Source organism: Lissotriton helveticus, chromosome 9, assembly GCF_964261635.1.
Source record: "Lissotriton helveticus chromosome 9, aLisHel1.1, whole genome shotgun sequence".
NCBI classification, from domain to species: Eukaryota; Metazoa; Chordata; class Amphibia; order Caudata; family Salamandridae; genus Lissotriton; species Lissotriton helveticus.
Genome location: NC_136070.1, coordinates 1020536065 through 1020553555, shown reverse-complemented (window position 1 = coordinate 1020553555; position 17491 = coordinate 1020536065).

Genomic DNA, 17491 nt, shown 5'->3' with positions numbered 1-17491 from the left:
CTAGTGTTTGTTTATTGCACTTGCCAGTGCTTGTTTGTTCTTTTGTTGCACTTGCCAGTGATTTATTATTGCTTCTATTGCACTCGGCAGTGCTTGTTTGTTATTTTGTTGCACTCGCCAGTGCTTGTTTGTTACTTGCCAATGCTTGTTTGTTGCTTGTCGGTGCTTGTTTGCTGTTTCAGGCTCTCTGCCTGACTTCAAAATGGCCGCCGATAATCCCTCGCAGGGGATTGGTCAATATTGCCTGACTTCAAAATGGCCGCCGGAAATCTCGTTTTCAGCGAGATTTCAGTCGTTTCTGCTCGTTTCTTCGGCCAGAGCCACTCATTCACTCTGTGCTTCCACTCTCCACTCACCGCTTGTCAGTTGCAGCCGCGATTCACCACCGGAGTCACTCTTTCAGGTAGGGGAGTTTCTTTGCTTCTTCTTCGTGTTTTGGTCACTTTTGCCGCCGAGGTGGGCTCTCGGTGGGCACTGTAGATAAACGCTCAAGCCTCCACACGCTGGGCGAGCTTGGTTTTCTTCGCCGCCGGGGTGGGCTCCCGGTAGGCAGGCGCAGTGACACGCTCCAACCCCCATATGTGGGGCGAGCTCTGGGGCTAGTCGATCGCCGCCGGGTGTGCATCTGGTTAGCCGTCTTCACACACGTGTGTGTTCGAGGTCCCTTCGTCGCCAGATGTAGTGTCTAACCTCATACAAATGCACGCAGACACGGGTTGCAGGTCACAGCTCCTTTATTTCCCATGCTTCTTCCTCGTGGGCTAACGGCTAACTGCCGTTCCTAGCCCCCCAGCTCCTCCCTTTCTGCCCGCCCTCGTCCCACCTCGGGCTGGTCCTAGTGCCCTGCTACTGTGGTCACTGTGGACATCATCACATCGAGCATGCCAAGTTGGTGCCTCATTTTCGCAAGGCCAGAAATACTGCACCCTAGGCGGTGTGTCATCGTATTTTGATCGCAATATTAGAGGTGTCCGGAGGTTTTGGCAACGTCAACCACACAGTTCTTCTGTGCTGGATACCTCAAGCTGGAATTTAGGATCATGCTCTTAACGGAACAAAATCTCCCCAGTACTAGCTCAGACAAAATTCTGGCTACTACCCAAGACTTACTGGACCCCGGCTCGCCTCAAGGAAAACGACCTGTGCTGAAACTGTAACGAGGAAAAGGGGGACTTAGAACACCTCAACTTTGACTGCCCCAAAACTAAAAGGTTCTTGGAGAAAATATTCACGTTCATTAAAAAAGCGCTGGGATGCAGACTAAAGCCAGAATTCTCTACCCTGGCCATCGCATTTATGACCGCGGAGCTAGATTCACAACACAACAGGGACCTGTTAGATCTCCTTCTGACAGCGGCAGTGACAATAGTACTTTCCAAATGGAAGGATACAGCCAAGGCGACATTCAAAGGTTGGCTTAACTGGGTGACATACCACAGAGGCGCCGACAGTACTGCCCTGCAGGACTCACCGTGGAAACCAGCAACCAGGGGAATGTGGGCATCCCTGGACCAGTTCCTGAACCCCTACGAACCCCAGTGAACTCAGCTGGAGAAGAGCGTTTGCTCACAAGCATATCCCCATAACCCCAGGACAGACCCACGACTGAAATAACCTTCTTGTATACTACCTCCTCATTTCTCTCCTCTATTCTCTATCTTTCCCCTTATCATCCATTCTTATTCTTCTAGCAAGACAGGGGAAAAGGGGACAGCCAAACATATATACCAATTACCTGTATCCTTGACAAGTACAGCCAGTTTGGGCTGTTAACCTGTAATGATAAAGCGATGATAACTGTATGTATAAAAAACGTAATAAAAAACTTTGAAATTTAAAAAAAAGGCGCTCACTTGAAAACCCTGACCCAGTCAGGTGGTCTTTCACCATTTCAGCCTACAACCTTTGCTATCCTGTCTAAGCAGCCCCTGCGATCCACTAAATGCCATTACTTTTTACACTTTGAGATCAAACGGGGCAGACGTAACACACTAATTTTAGAAGGTGTTTAATTTGTTGCTATTTCATAGATAGGGCCGGGCACATCAGCCTACTATTCAGATCCAGGCTGGTTTTCCGAAGTGTGCGTGTGTGTCTGTGTGTGTGTGTGTGTGTGTGTGTGTGTGTGTGTGCAGGGCACAAGTCCTATAAGAATAAGTAGGGGACTGACCAAGTTAGGCTGTATGCAAGTGAAATCATGACGCGTGCCATCACAGCACATGATTTCATGACACTTGACATTCCATGTGGCATCACAGGAAATGACCTCAATGGAAGTGACATCACAAGAAGTGACATCAGATATTAAGATCTCACACATATGTTTATCAGGTGTATCAGGAGTACATTAAAGTGCATTATGATAATTAAGAAATGAGATTTGCTGTCGGGTTTTGCCAAAAAAGTGGAGCAATCTAGGCACAAAATCTGGGCCTCAACTAATACATTTATTTTTAAACCCTGCCACAAAGAAATTGGCAACAAGGAAACGCATGGTAGTAGATCTGTTCCACTTAATTGATTGCAAAGTCTGCATTTTAATATATTGTATGAGGTTAAGGCATCTGCTGCAGAGGTGCCCAATAAATCTCAGGGAATAATAATAATGGTGAGACAACTCAGGAGGTTAACACATTTGTTGTGTAGTCCCAAATTTGAATCAAAGAAGTATAGAAGAGTAATTTGTCTCCTTTAAAACACATTCACCCACTGTTCTTGGGGATGGGTGGGGAGTTTGGGTATGGTTGAACCTCTATTTTGTTGCTACCTGCTTCTATTTTGTTATTCATGATATCACAACACACATGGTGTGCATCTTATACAATGTTGTGAGCATAAATGTACCACCTAATTATACAATAGTGCTCTGATATGTGTATGTTATAACATGCCAAATGAAAATGCAATAAAATATGTTTTAAAAAACAAGTTGTCTCCTGCAAAGCAAATCATGGAACATGCAGACCACAGATTTGTATTTAATTTAGATAAGTAAGTGGATTAGTGCTTTGAACACTGAGATCCTTTTCTTACTTGCAGTTCATAAACTGTAATCCTTGTGGTAGACGACAGTGAGCTATGAAGGGCATTTGACTCCTACACTTTGTAACGCTGACTGTCTCATGTAACACATCTTGTACATTGATTTACAGACTTACATGATTTATTTTGAATGGATAATGTGTATTTTATGTAAACCGCTCTTACTTCTGCATTGGAAGGAGTAGTGCTATCAAATAAAATAGTGCTATTTAAATTCTTATTTGTGTAAATACTGGGACAGACAAGCCCATTTGACATTCTTACAGTGCATTCACTTATATACAAGGACTGAACAAAGTAAAAAGCATGCATCTCATAAGTACCTGTGAAGAGATAACAAGCTGTGTGCTTTTGTTTCCTCTCCATTGTATTTGCATGTAATTGTGAGGTTCCAGAACGCCTCCAGTCCGATACTCGATCAAAAGGAGGCCTGATTACTCTTTAACTTCTGCATTTGTCTTTCTCCCAGCTGGAGGTGACAAAAAAGCCCCCGCCCGCTTGTGCATTGCTGCTGGAAATTGAAAGCAGACAACGTGCAGGCGCTGCTGAACCAGTCTCGGTTTCTGAAAATGACACAGAGACAAGTTCAGCATATTTCTGTGGGGTTCAAGCTCTTGACAGGGGGACAACGTCCACCCTGTGAACATAGTTGGTGGAGTGTGTGTGGGCTGTCGTTTGTGTACTGTGTGGTGTTTGTGTGTGTCACTCAGCCCCAGTCGCAGATCGATGATGGATTCAACCCAGATCTGCATTCAAGGTAGCCAGCTGATGAGGGATGTTACTCTGAAACCGGTCCCAGGATGCTTGTTTCCGGTCCAGGGAAGACCTAGCTTGGCAGAAAAAAAAACAACCACTTACCGCTGTACTCTACCATCTCTCATTCGTCATCTTTCCTCCCGGAAGCAGGAAGCATACAGGCTCCCCAAAGCCAATCACGATGCTGCTGTTACCAGCATGACAGTAGCGCTGTGATTGGTGTGAGCACCATGGTTCGGCACTTAGCTTGGGACTGGGTGCCTGTGCATGTCCTCCACCATGCTGTGCAATACAGCCGGGTGGGGAACATGCTAAGAATGCATGACTGTTTTGCCGGCTCAAGACTGCCGGCCATACCTTCATGAGCACTTAAGTTCACATATTTCCTTCTCTCGTTGCTGGCTGTGATGACAGCCAAGCCAGCCCCAAAACAGACTTTAACACGATGAATAAAATGATAATAGTATTTTTTCTTTTCTGCACTGCTGAAAATCATGGGGGTGATGCTCCTCCGCCTTAGCGGAGGAGCCGCTGCTGGGTAACTTCCGTCAGTGCAGCATATACAGCCATGGCAAGCAACCATTTTCACACTTACAGCAAGACAATTTCTACTTAAACTAAGTCTTCTGCAATCAAAAATCAGTAATTACCTAAAATAACGGTAGGCATATAGTTCAGATTTATGCAAGATTATGTTCACTTAATAAAAACTCCTTACTGCGCTTCTGTAGCCTAACCTGGTGTGCATGATTACACCTGCTGTGTGCTGCTTCGAGTGTGCGTTACTACTTGTTTCCCAGCTGTTTTAGTGTCCACTGTTACATGGCTTGGGGTGTAGTGTAGTTCCTATATCCCTGATAGGCTCTGCGCATTGGAATAATATACACTATAGATTTGACATAGGACTGAGGTCAGTATGTCTCTATCGAGTACATTAAACTTAATTACTTGTGTGTGCCAGCTAACTTGGAGGTCCCTAGAAACTTCTCGAATAAACAAGAAGGGATTCGTTTCTGACAACCGCATAAACATGACAGGTTTCCCTTAGAATCGGAACAATCTCAGAATTGTGGAAACAATAGATAACCGTTTCACTCAGTCAATCGTGCATGCTTCGTTTCTACAGAGTTGCACAGAAATAGATAGACGGGCGTTTCAATAAAAAGGGTTTATTGAACAGTCTTATTTCTCATGCAAGAGATATGGACAGCTACAATCGTAAGATAGAATGCAAAGTATAATACGTACAGCGTTAGCAGTAGGATCAAATAATACTGCAATAGCATGGTCTGTAGCTATGACATATATTCATAAAGATACATACATAAATACCACAGGCTAAAATACTCATCTGGTGCTTCTAAAAGAATCCTACCCCAGTGTACCCAACCTAAGTGTAGTACGAGGGAAGAAGTAGGTGCTGTTCAGCTATAGTTTAGTTTAACTATAGTTTAGTTTACCTATAGTTGCCAAGAGTCCCTCTAGGTTCTAGTCTGCTCCATACTTTAGAATGAGAGAGATTGAAATCTCTTTCCCGGGTCTCGATCTCTAACACCCCGCAAGGGAAGTCGGAAACACTGGAGCTGGATTCTCGGCGGGGAGGATGGCAGCATCTGGTCAGTGCGTCAGTTGGGGACTGGACTTCCTTCCGAACTTGCAGTGGCGAGCCGCGTCGTGCAAGTAGGCAGTCGAACCGTGTACCGAACCGTGGTTTGCCATGGCAAGTGAAGACATATTTATACCTTGAAGGTGTTTAGGAATGCCAGTATTGATGTAAAAGTCGGGCATCAAAACGTCATGAATGAACCACTAAGGAATAGATGTTCATGCATAATAAATGAGTTCTTGGAGAAATCAATATCCAAGCAAGGGGAAGTCCTAAAGGCTTAAGAGTCTGGTTTTTTAAGAACTCGTTGTGACGTAGATGAACGGATGTAGGTGGCCATGCCTGTATTTGGTTGTCATGAGCAATGCCTAAATAAGGGTTGGATTTCTATGTCTAAATAAGGGCAATGTGAATTGTACCTATATAAGGGCATTACTCGTGAAATTTATACGGAATATTAAATCGACACACAACAGGGGAGGCCTGCACGCATGTCCTATATATCTGAAGAAGTTCAAATACATGCATGTTGAGAGCATCTAGAGGTTCACCCAGTAGGACAGGCAGCTGGGTACATTGGCTTCTGAGTTTGGCTGAAGAAGGACAGCTGTGAGCATATTCAATTTAACCCATTAGGAAGAGATTATCATGTTCTTCTCTTCCCCAGTGGTATCTGACTTCAAAAGTTGGTCTAGAGCCTTAGGCACTAGTCCCATGCAAGTCTTCCATTGCATATTCAGAGCTATCCATGGGATTTCAAGTCAGCCCATGCTCAAAAAGAAGTTTGTTTTCAAATTGCTCCACACAGACAGAATGGATGCCTTTGACAATGAAATGAGATTTATTTGGACCTTCTTAGTTTACTGCATTTGGAATCTATAGGCCAGTCTGCTACGGCAAACACAAGGTGATGATGGACGGAGCGCTGAAACTTTTCACACACTTACCTCCAGTCACAGATCTGGGTTGAATCCATAATCGTTCTTTAGCTCACTTTGCCACCTCAGTTCAGACCCAACTATACACAAATCAGTCTTGACCCTGTGCCTCATGGGAACAGTCCTGACTGAACTGCCATGCCATGTCTTCCCTGGACCATAAACAAGCATCCTGGGACCAGTTTCAGGGTAACACCCCTCATCAGCCAGGCTAGCTTGAATCCAGTGGTAAAGTGAGCAAGGGACCCACGTCTGGGCATACACTGCCATCTTTTGATGAACAAAGCAAACACAAGGAGATGATGGATGGAGCGAGGAAACTTTTCAGACACTCACCTCAAGTCACAGATCTGGGTTGAATCCATCATCGTTCTTTAGCTCACTTTGCCACCCCAGTTCAGACCCCTAGAGAGTAGTGGCCAATGACACCATAGCTGCATTTGCTCTCAGTGGCTAATTAGGGAACGCTTCATGGAACACTTCGCAGGTGTGCACCATGATAGTAGCTCAGAGAAAGCTACCTGAATGTAGAGCAACTTCACAAAATTAGAAACCTCTTCCAAGAGGGGGAGTTGTATTTATAGTGCAGTTACCTCACTGAGCAGGAGCCTCACTGTGCAGATCAGAGTATCACCCACAGATTAAGGAAACTGGGCCTGACGTATCAAGGGGTTTAACCCATTATATGCCTATGGGGATATATGGGCCAATATCCTGTATCACACCCTAGGGCTTGCCAAAGCTATTGATTAAAGCCCTCACCCAGAGATGTGTTATCTTTAGTTTCTACGGCCTAAGCCCAACAGGTGCACTGCCTTTTCTCAACAGAGACCACCTCACCAAAGGGGTTCTTCAACCAGTCCCAATGAGAGCTCACAACTCTTTCTGAGGAACTCTCCTTTTATATCGAAGGACCAGTGTTTAATATGTAAATGAATAAGTGCTAGGGTGCAAAGTTTCCTTCAGTGCTCTCAGGGTGCCCAATACCGAGGCTGTATAGTCTTGATTGTAACTATCTCTTTCATCCACCACTAGACACTTCTTTTCCCTTTATCACACTCTTGCAGGTTTTCTCAGCCGTGCGTTCTTCCTTTGTCACTCTTTTCCTATTATTCTCGTCGTCCTGCTCCTCTTTCATGCTTTTCTCTCTTGTTCTGGCTCAATGTCTGATGAAAAATAAGTTCCATTCATCGGCAAAGTCAATACATCTCGCCTATGCAAGAGTTATTTGCTTTGCCAATGTCTTTTAGCCATGTTGTTCAGCAGCACTGCTGCTGTACAGCATGGTTAAAAGTAAAAAGAAACAAGCATTTACAATGCAACGGTCTCACCTTTGCAAAAGTTAGAGCTATTGGCATTGTAAATGACACATTTTTTATTTATGTGTTGGTTTCGAAAACAGATAAATAAATGGCTTTGGCATTTACAATGCCAATAGCTTAATCTCTCGCAAATGTGAGACCTAGTAGACCTAGTAGTAGAGTGAATAATAGTGAGTAGTAGAGCGTGAGTAGTAAAGAGTGCGTAGTAGAGGAGTAGAGAGTGTGTAGTAGAGTAGTAGAGTGAGCACTAGAGAGTAATAGAGTGATTAATAGAGAGTGAGTAGTAGTGAGTAGTAGAGAGTTGTAGAGAGGACTAGAGTGAGTAGTAGCGAGTATAGTGAGTATTAGAGAGTGAGTAGAGAGTAGTAGAGTGAGTAGTAGAGTGAGTAGGAGAGAGAGTATTAGAGAGTGAGTAGTAAAACGTGAGTAGTAAAGAGCAAGTAGTAAAGAGCGAGTAGTAAAGAGTGAAAGAGTGAGTAGTAAAGAGTGAGTTGTAAAGAGTGAGTTGTAAAGAGTGAGTAGTGGAGTAGTAGAGTGTGAGTAGTAGAGTGAGTAGTAGAGTAGATTGAGTAGTAGAGAGAGCGAGGGGAAGAGAGAAAGGATTGGACAGGAGAATGGTGAGCGAGTGGGGAGGCCATTGTCCAAAGGGTATGACTGAAGCATGGTGTGCTAGGGCACTGCCTTTCACAGAGAGCACAACTGGGCACTACAGTTGTGTCAATTATGCAGCTTTTCTGTTAACCCTGCGTGACACATAAATGATAAGACGTGGAAATAGATTTTCTGTGCATATTTCTCATGTGTGCATCACACATGTAAAGTGTCTTTTTGTTTTGATCCTATTAAAATCTTTGCAACAATCACACTTCAGAATCACAAAAAAAGACTATGAGCTTCATTTGATCTTTTCTTACTGCTGAAATATTTCCACATATTTATCAAATTTATTTTGCAAGCATTCTCAGTTTGCCAAATATTACAAAACACTTGACACTGCACAGCTTCTTCCATAGCTTGTAAGCACTGCACTACCTCTCGCACCCCTACTTCTGCACCCCTGCCCTTAGACCACCCACCAACTGCAATTTACCTGGCCCAGAGTTTTGGTCTATACTATGTCCCTCGTGTGGCATTGCAGAGTAAAATCCTTCTCGAACAGGACGTGCAGCCAAGCTTTAGGAAAGTGAACAGCACGTGCAGGGAAACTTTATGTAAGTGCCAGGGGTGGTGGAGCAATAAGAATGATCCTATCAACGTGGCAGGTAGCCCTGTTTAAAGTGCAGTGTTACTGAAAAGTAGACTTGCAGGATTAGGGGTACGAGAAGTGCTGCTGGCAGGAGCTGGAGAAAAAGACAGGAATCAAAAATGTAAAGTACCTAGAGGTAGTACAGATTGCAGTTTGTGGTCCAGAGGATAATACTTCATTAGCCATTATTAAAGAGACACAGACACAAACTATTTTTATACTATTATTTGAAGTGTCATCTTATAAAATTCATCAAGGGGTGTTAGCGGGCACAGCGTCTGATTCACATAGCCAAATCACCACTACTTATCCAATAAGAGCAAAGTACCTACAACCATGCTCAGTGATTGGGCTTTGGAGGTCTGAAAAAAAACAAATGCTTCCACAGCTTCTTGGTGGAGTTTGAAGGAGCACGAAAGGAAAACCATATGCTAACCAGCGCCACAACACACAAAACCACAGAATGCATAAATGCACTGTGCAGATGAAGCGAAGAGCGGTTTAAAGCTGTTTAAGTCTGTTTGAAGAATAGCCAGTACTCTCTAGTGCTGAAAGGGAAATGTGTATGCCTTAGAACCACTCCAGGTAAGATCTTATGACTGCAAAGTATGTGTAATGCAGCAGCACAGAATAAAGTTCAAGGATTGTCCAATTAGAGCCCTGAATAAAGGCTAGTGTAGGGCCCATGTAGCTAAAAAAACAGCTTTAAAGGTGAGCTTTGCTTGTCTGAGTTGTAAAAAGTTAGAAATAGAGACGGTTCATGTTTGTGTGTTACATAAAATCTCAAGACAAGGTGGTCAGCCACACTGCATTGTGTTTTTTTGTACATTTTTTTTGCATAATGGGACAAGAGTGGGCTGCTAGTTCCTGACCTTCGAAAGATGTGATCACCCGAGCAGACTCATGTGCACTTAGGCGTGGAGTCTGCTGGCTCCAATGGACAAGTCATACCGCGCACCCCTAGTGCATAAATGAAAACCGCCCTGAGGCAGAAATAAATATCAACATGCAGCTATATACAGGTTCAGGAATTGCAAATAACTTATTAAATTTGGCAGAAAAAAATTGAAAGAACAGAGTCGCAGGTATTTTGAAGCAAAAAGTAGCTCCCCCTGCAATACTCATTCACATGCTCTTATATGCCTTTGTGAATTGGCCTCAAAACATCTAAAATGGGAAAAATTGTATATTCATATACGCTAAATGCAAATCGAAAGGAGTCTGTCCTCGTTGCACTTTTGACAGTAGGGAGTTGGACATTCTGGGATGGGTATAAGAGTATGTAAACGAGTACTGCTGAAAGACTAGTTTATGTATTTATAAATGTGTGTGTCAGTCTTAAAGCGCACAAAAACAGCAAAAGAAGAAATCAAGAACAAACACGGACTACGGGACAATGAAGGGGGAAAAAAGAGCGTGCACTCGAGTGCCCCTTCCCCACCCTTCTCAGAAGTGCAACAGGCTTGGGTGGAAAAGGGGAAGAGACAACGCTCCCCTCCACTCTGCCAACAAGTTGTCTGACATTAATCACTGTCAAAGGTGCTTTTTCAGTGTGCCCTGAAAGCTTCCAGAGAAGCAGATTTTGAACTTACAATGACAAAGAAAATAAATGGCAAGGTGGCCTTCCAGGAAGGAGGCTGCAGCACACCAGGGGAATGGGAGCTTGGACCAAGAGAACCGGGGAAGGAAGAAAGAACAGGGAACTTGCTCTCCAGGTATGGCGCACTGCCAAGAGCGTGCATCTTCGAAGCGCTGTGAATTAAAGGCGCCTTTGTTTGCCCAAGAGTAGCCTTCTGATTGACTCCTGAAGGATGAACGGGTCTGTAGGCCCACTGTTAGCAGGCCCCAGTTACTCATGCATAACACGGGGCATACTTAGATTGCTGCTGAGAACTGGGGTGCAATATGCAGGGTACGGGCTCCGCCATCTTTTAGATTGCATTCTATTTCTTACAGTGCTGGGAAAAGGGAAATACTTCAAGTATGTCAATAAAAACCTGAATGGATGCAGGACAGGATAAGTACTGGATTATGCATTGGAAATCTCGAAGCTCCTGTCTCAGGAGCAGGTGCTTTACCCACTAAGCTTACCTTTTCAAAAATTTTTTCAGCAACTCCTGCAAGCTGAAGTTCATGCCAATCATTATGACGCATCCATTGACAGCTACATCTTTCTTGTGGAGGTCCAGCAAGCAAGGCCCCGGCTCCTGCAGCAAAGCGTCGCACCCCCAGTTAGAGGGGCCCCTTTAAAATCCGAGGCATCTCCCGGGCTCGCAGGTCCCACGTACCGCACGCCATCTTCAGGGGTGCGCGATTCAGCATGGCAGTGGCCCTCCCTGCCGGCTTTTCCAAGACGCTGCATGCGGAGGCCCGGCCGGCCGGTGTGCTCAGGATCACAGGCGTGCTCTCGGCGTAGGCCCCATGGTGCTGAACGGGTGCGGCAGGCCTTCACGGCGGGGCCAAATCTCTTCTGCTCACCTCACTAATGACCTGCAGGCCCCAGCCTTTCTCTCCTGGCGCCCAAAGCCCAGCGTTTGGTCTCAATTACACACAGGAAGAAAAGTCTACTCGCTGGGGAGGGGCAAAGTGCCCCGGACGAGCTCAATTCACAGCAACTTTAGTCTGACAATAAAAAAAAATAATTGTACCGGCTTCCGCTTGCAGTTTGCGGGCTGCGCGGGGCCGGGCGCTCTCCGGCGGGGCTGTGCTGCTGCTGTGGTTGTCCTCGTGGTAGGCACCCACGTGGGACGTGCTTGTGGTGCCTTGGCGGGGCTTGCTGGGCTTGCTTGTGTGCTTCCCAGAGAGACAGGAGATTGGGAACGCGCGCGCGCGGCCGGCTCCGAACGCTTTCCTGAGCGTGCGCGTGCCAGTCTCCTGTCTCCTGGGAAGCAGACCCGGCAACTATGGTATCGCGCCTGCGCGATGCGCATATGGCTTCGCCATATGCATCGCAGGCGCGAGACCTAAAAAAAGCACTATGACACGGCCAGTGCTAACCTTGTCATAGCACTTTTGTTCTTATGGCAGGTGGGGGTGGGCAACAGTAACAATGACAGGTAATGGGCAACACGAACAACAGGAGGGAGGGTAGGAGGCAACGGGACAGTTGGAATAAAATCAAACAAAGAACAAGCAGGAAACTAACCAGCGAGAAACAGAACCACGCCGTTGAGCCTGTCTGAAACGGACCGAGCCGTGCACCACTCCCCGGAAGTGACCCGCGCATGCCGAGCCTAGCCCTGCAGAAGGGATTTCTATAGAACCGAACATTGCTGTTGCAAACTGAACCGAAAAGAACCAAGCCATCATTAACATTAATAAAAACAGAGCCGAGCCCAGAGCGAACCTGAACTAACTGCGAGCCACCAATCAGAAGTGGACCCAAATCACCTAACCAAGCCTTGCAGATCGGTGTACTAATTAACCGAACCATGCAGAGCCGAACTCAACAGCTAAAGAACCATGCAGGCCGGTCCAGAAGGCATCCAAGCTAACTGAGCACCGCCAAACACAAGTAACGCCAACCCCACCCCGTTGAGCCGAACCATGCACAGCTAAACTCAGTGAGATCAACCAGAACCAAAGACATCACACATAAACAAAACCACCTTTAATCTGTGCCGCCAATCAGAACTGTACAGGTGCCGTACAGGTATGAATGAGTCTAACGGAACCTAACTGAATAATACAAGCGGGCCCTGTACACATGAATAGGTAGAACTTGAACCCAAAGCAACTGAACATAACCATGCAGACGTGAACATTGTAGAAGGAATTTAGGTCATGGAGACCTGAGTATTCCAGAACAGACCCCACTAGAACCAGAGTCTTGAAGAATTGAGCACAACTTAAGCTAAACTAAGCCATGCATAACAGAGTCTAACAGAACTTCATAGAAACACGCAAAGACCCGAACAAAACTAAAGAGGGGCATGCAAACTGCAGCCCAACAGAACCAAACACTCGTGCAGAAAAATAGCTAAACAAATGTAACAGACATTAATTTTTTTTTAAAACCGTATTTTTATTGACATTTTGCATTTACAGTGACGTTTTGCATCATGTATCAAGCGGACGGGCTACCCTCTGGGCCCACCATGAGTCTGTTGGCAGGAATGCTCTGGACCAAGGGATCGAACCTTTCCCCTATGTGATCTGGCCAGCACACGTGGCTTCTCGGGGTGCACAATCAAGAATACGCCGGCAAGGGGCTCCCGATTGACGGCCCCTTTTCCATCAGCCTCCTTGACTCATGGCATCAGCATCTGTAAAGAGGCGCCCCTACACCACCTGGAGACCTCACCTCCCTTAGCACTGGGCCAGTTACTGCACGCATCCTTCTTAATACCTACGGTACCTTTTTCCTACATAGCGCACGCCGCCTAGCATGGCGCTTGTGGCGGTGCCCCAATACTGACCACCAACACCTGTGGAGGGCCCGGACTGGTCCTGGTACTGATCTGAAGAAGGGCCTGGAAGCAGGGTGGGCCTCTCTCGCGCCTTCCCCTGGGTATCAGTTGAGGCTACACACAGAGTGACGAGAAACATATTAGTCAGAGCCGCGAAGACTTGTAAGGCCTCATCCCTATGCCGCCAAAGAAGGGGACGGGCAAGATGACCAGCAAGGTATTGGATTTCTTTTCAACACAAGACAAGCGCCCGACACTAAGGGGAGACACGGGCGGGGCAGCCATGGCTCTCACGAAGACAGATCTAATGACCATGCTTAAAGACTTTAAAATTGAACTACGCACCAAGCTCTGTCAGGACATTAAATCAACCATTGACCAATTGAGATCGGACCTGACAAGCCGTCTGACCTGATCACCGCCAAACTACAAGCTGACGGACCTGCTTTTTGAATGCCTTGCAGTAGATCCATGGGAACTTTTTACCAAACTACCTACCCCCTTCCCCTCCCTGCTCTACTCCTCTCCTCTTTTCTGATACTAACCTTTGCCCCCACCTGTCCTTGCCCTAATCCCCACTCTGTTTACCTGTGAATTTCCTGCGTCATTTGAGAACTAGCTATTTTGTCTGATGCCCGATGGAGCTACCTGGTTTAGCTATAGGGGAGACAGGTCGGGATTCCCTCCTTGGACGTCACCTACCCAGTCGGTCTTTAGCCAGACTTCCTTTCGTCTCTCCTGTCGTCTCTTCCCGCTTCCCCCCTCTATTTATATCTCTACTTCTCCCCTCTTTCAATGTGTTGAGACTGAACTTTTTTGTCTGATACCTGATGGAGCTACCTGGTTTAGCTATAGGGGAGATGGCCCATGGATTCCCTCCTTGGTCGTCACCTACCCAGTCGGCCTTTAGACAGATTTCATTTTGTCTCTCCTTGTTGTCCCTCCCCATATCCTCCCTTTCTCTCCTTCCTTGTTCCCTCCCCTCTATCCTCCATATATTTTGCCCTCCATGTTATTTAATGTTTCTCATTGAGACCTAGCTATTTGGCCAAAGCCCGGTGGAGCTACATGATAGCTATAGAGGAGATGGGTTTTGGGATTTCCACCTCGACCGTCACCTACCCTGCCCGTCTCTGAACAGACTTTCCTTCGTCTTTCTGCTGTATCTCCCTCCCATCCTGTTTTTACGTGATCCTCTCCCCTTGACACTTGAGACCGAACTACTTTGTCTGATGCCCGATGGAGCTACCTGGTTTAGCTATAGGGGAGATGGACCGTGGATTCCATCCTTGGTCGTCACCTACCCAGTCGGTCTTTAGACAGTCTTCTTCTCGTCTCTACGGTTGTCCCTTCCCTTATCCTCACGTTCTCACCTCACCTACCCCCCACTTCCTTTCTCTCTCCTTTCTCTCCTCTCTTAATGTATTGCTGATTGTCTGAGGTAATGTTGTAATTGTTGATCTTTTTCTGTTACACTGTTAAACCACATTGTTGCACTTCCTTTCATGCCTCCTGTTGTCTCCTCCCGCATCCTCCCTCTATTTATGTCTCTCCTTCTCCCCTCTCTCAAAGTATTGAGACAGAACTTTTTGTCTGATGCCCGATGGAGCTTCCTGGTTTAGCTATAGGTGAGATGGGCCGTGGATTCCCTCCTGGGCCCTCACCTACTCAGTCAGTCTTTAGTCGGTCTTTAGACAGACTTTCTTTTCGTCTCTCCTTATTGTCTCTTCCCTTATCCTCCCTTTCTCACCTCCCCTGCCCCCTCCACTACTTTTCTCTCTCCCCTCTCCTAATTGTATGGCCTATTTTTTGGGGGGATTTAATGTGTAATTGTTGAACTTTTTTCCGTTGCATTGTTGATTCTCTTGTAAGGCGCTCTGATACCTCTGGGTCTAGCCAGCGCTATATAAAACTCTTTAAATAAATAAAATAAATAAACAAACAATATGATGTGGCCAGTGCTGGTTGCATCACATCGCTTTTTTTCGTATGGCATGTGGAGAGGAGGGGAAGAAGCAACATGAATAATAAATAAAAAAATGTAAAAATACCACCTCGATCAGTGAAAGGACACCAAACAAGCTGAAAAGCAATCTGTACATGCCCCAGTTGAAGAAGAGGTGACGCCGGCACATGCTGCCCAACTGCAAGTCAGCAAATAAGAGTGACAAAGAAGCCAACACATTGTAAGGAATGGACAGGCTACAAGCCCCTTGTTGTATACATTAGATCTTGTAAGTGAAAGCTCATGCACAAGCAGTGCATGCTCTGTCCCAGGCGAGACCTAAAAAGAGTGCCAATCGGCCCCACCTGCAATCAGAAGTTCAAATAGAGCACTGTGCAGTACCCAATAAGACATTAAATGGCGAAGGTTACTAAATCCAATAGAGGTGTAGCACTCCACCAGGTCTGAGCCAACCCAATCAGAGCTCATATGGAGGGGCACTTGCCTTACACAAATGAGGTGAACCCAGGGATTTAAGTGGGTCGGGTCCCGCCGGTGCTAGTTCTAAAAAGCAGGTGCTGAGACAGGTCCCTATCAGACTCTCCTTTTTTGCCCTCACCCTCAGGGTAAACAAAAAATCTTAACTCTGCAGCAGTACAAAGAAGCCTTTGATGTAACTTCGAAGAGATTCGTTACAGTTCTTTCACAGCCTCCTCATTTCAGAACTGAATCATTTTCAACATGCTCTACAACGAAGCAATAGTTGTTGCTTATTTATTTTATGCAACTAACAACCATTGGCATAGCCAATAGTACTGGCTTGTTGTAGATATAATGTTAATTGCATTATATATCTGGATACAATGGGAAACAGCAAAATACCAGTCAGTATACTATGCACAGATTTTTAGTTTACTTATTTTTAAGCCAAGTCTTTAATCTACCACGCCCCTTTGAGGGACCACTCGTTTTTTTATCCCACTTAAAGCCCTGGGGTTACCCCTTCTACTACTGGAAGCGTGTTACTCTTTGGAGTCCAATGTTGGCGGTGGAACGGCTAACCCCACCCAAAGAAAGACCAGGGTTTTAGGTTTATATTTCCATTTTGGGATATGGGCAAGACGAAAGGATGGCTCAGTGAGCTTAACGCTCCTCGTTAAGCATGCAATTATCTGCAGGTCAAAAGTTCGAATCCTGACTAAGACTTCCATCATTCCGAGGTTTCTGAACAGAGTAACATTAAAAAGAATAAGAAACACCTATTGTTTACCGTAATTGTTACGCACAAAAGAACGGCTTGAAGCGCTATACAAAAAAAGGTTGCAGTATTAAAATATCATATGCAATGGGGGTCTTCTAGTACAGGGGACCCTGCTCATCACTAGAGGGTGGGCCCTCAGAGTCCACTTTTCTGGGGGCGGGCACAAATTGAAAACAACCTATTAGCAGTGAAAATTCAAAGCAGGGCAGAAAGGCCCTTTTGGAGGACTTTCATCCCTCCCAGAAGTAGATGGGTTACATTTTCGTGGTAATTAATTGTCGCCTACCCCACAGAGGCCTGAAAGTAAGAAGTGGCATATATCAAAAACTCTTGAAAATATACTCTGTCCACCCACTAAGCTGTCCAGTCACGTTGGTCACTTCACGACAGTGCTGTTTACATGTCCTGGGCTGTCAGTGCAAACCATGTGCCTCAGTTCAGACTGCTTCATCTGTGTCTGTGTAAACCTTACCCTTGATAAGAGGTAATCCACTCCCAGCGCCACCCCCGTTCACGGGAATTAGGGCCACGGCCATGCACTTATACGTTATACCTGCCCTTTCCCCCGTCCATCTTGGTTTTAGGACCATCCGCCCACCCGGTGACCTCAGCCGATTTACCGACACGCTTTAAACAGCCTTCTCGTTCTCCAGGGGCGCACCTGGCTCGAGGTTCTCGGGCCGCCTTTACTGGCTTTCCCCAGAGCAGGTAGGGACACACCTGACACAGGGCGTAAGGCAAGTCCCTGTGGCGCAGCGGGCCACAAACCCTTCGGGCGACCGTCATTCAGCCCCAGCCAAAGACTCAAGGGGTCCGTCCTTATCATATTCTTTTTTCTGTAACTCGCCATGCGCTATTCATTTGGAGACGTCGATTTACTCTCGGCAGCAAGCCTTCAGCATCGCGAAGGATGCTTGCATCTCCGCCGAGCCTCATGCTGGTCCATGTCGCCATCTGCTGGCCAGT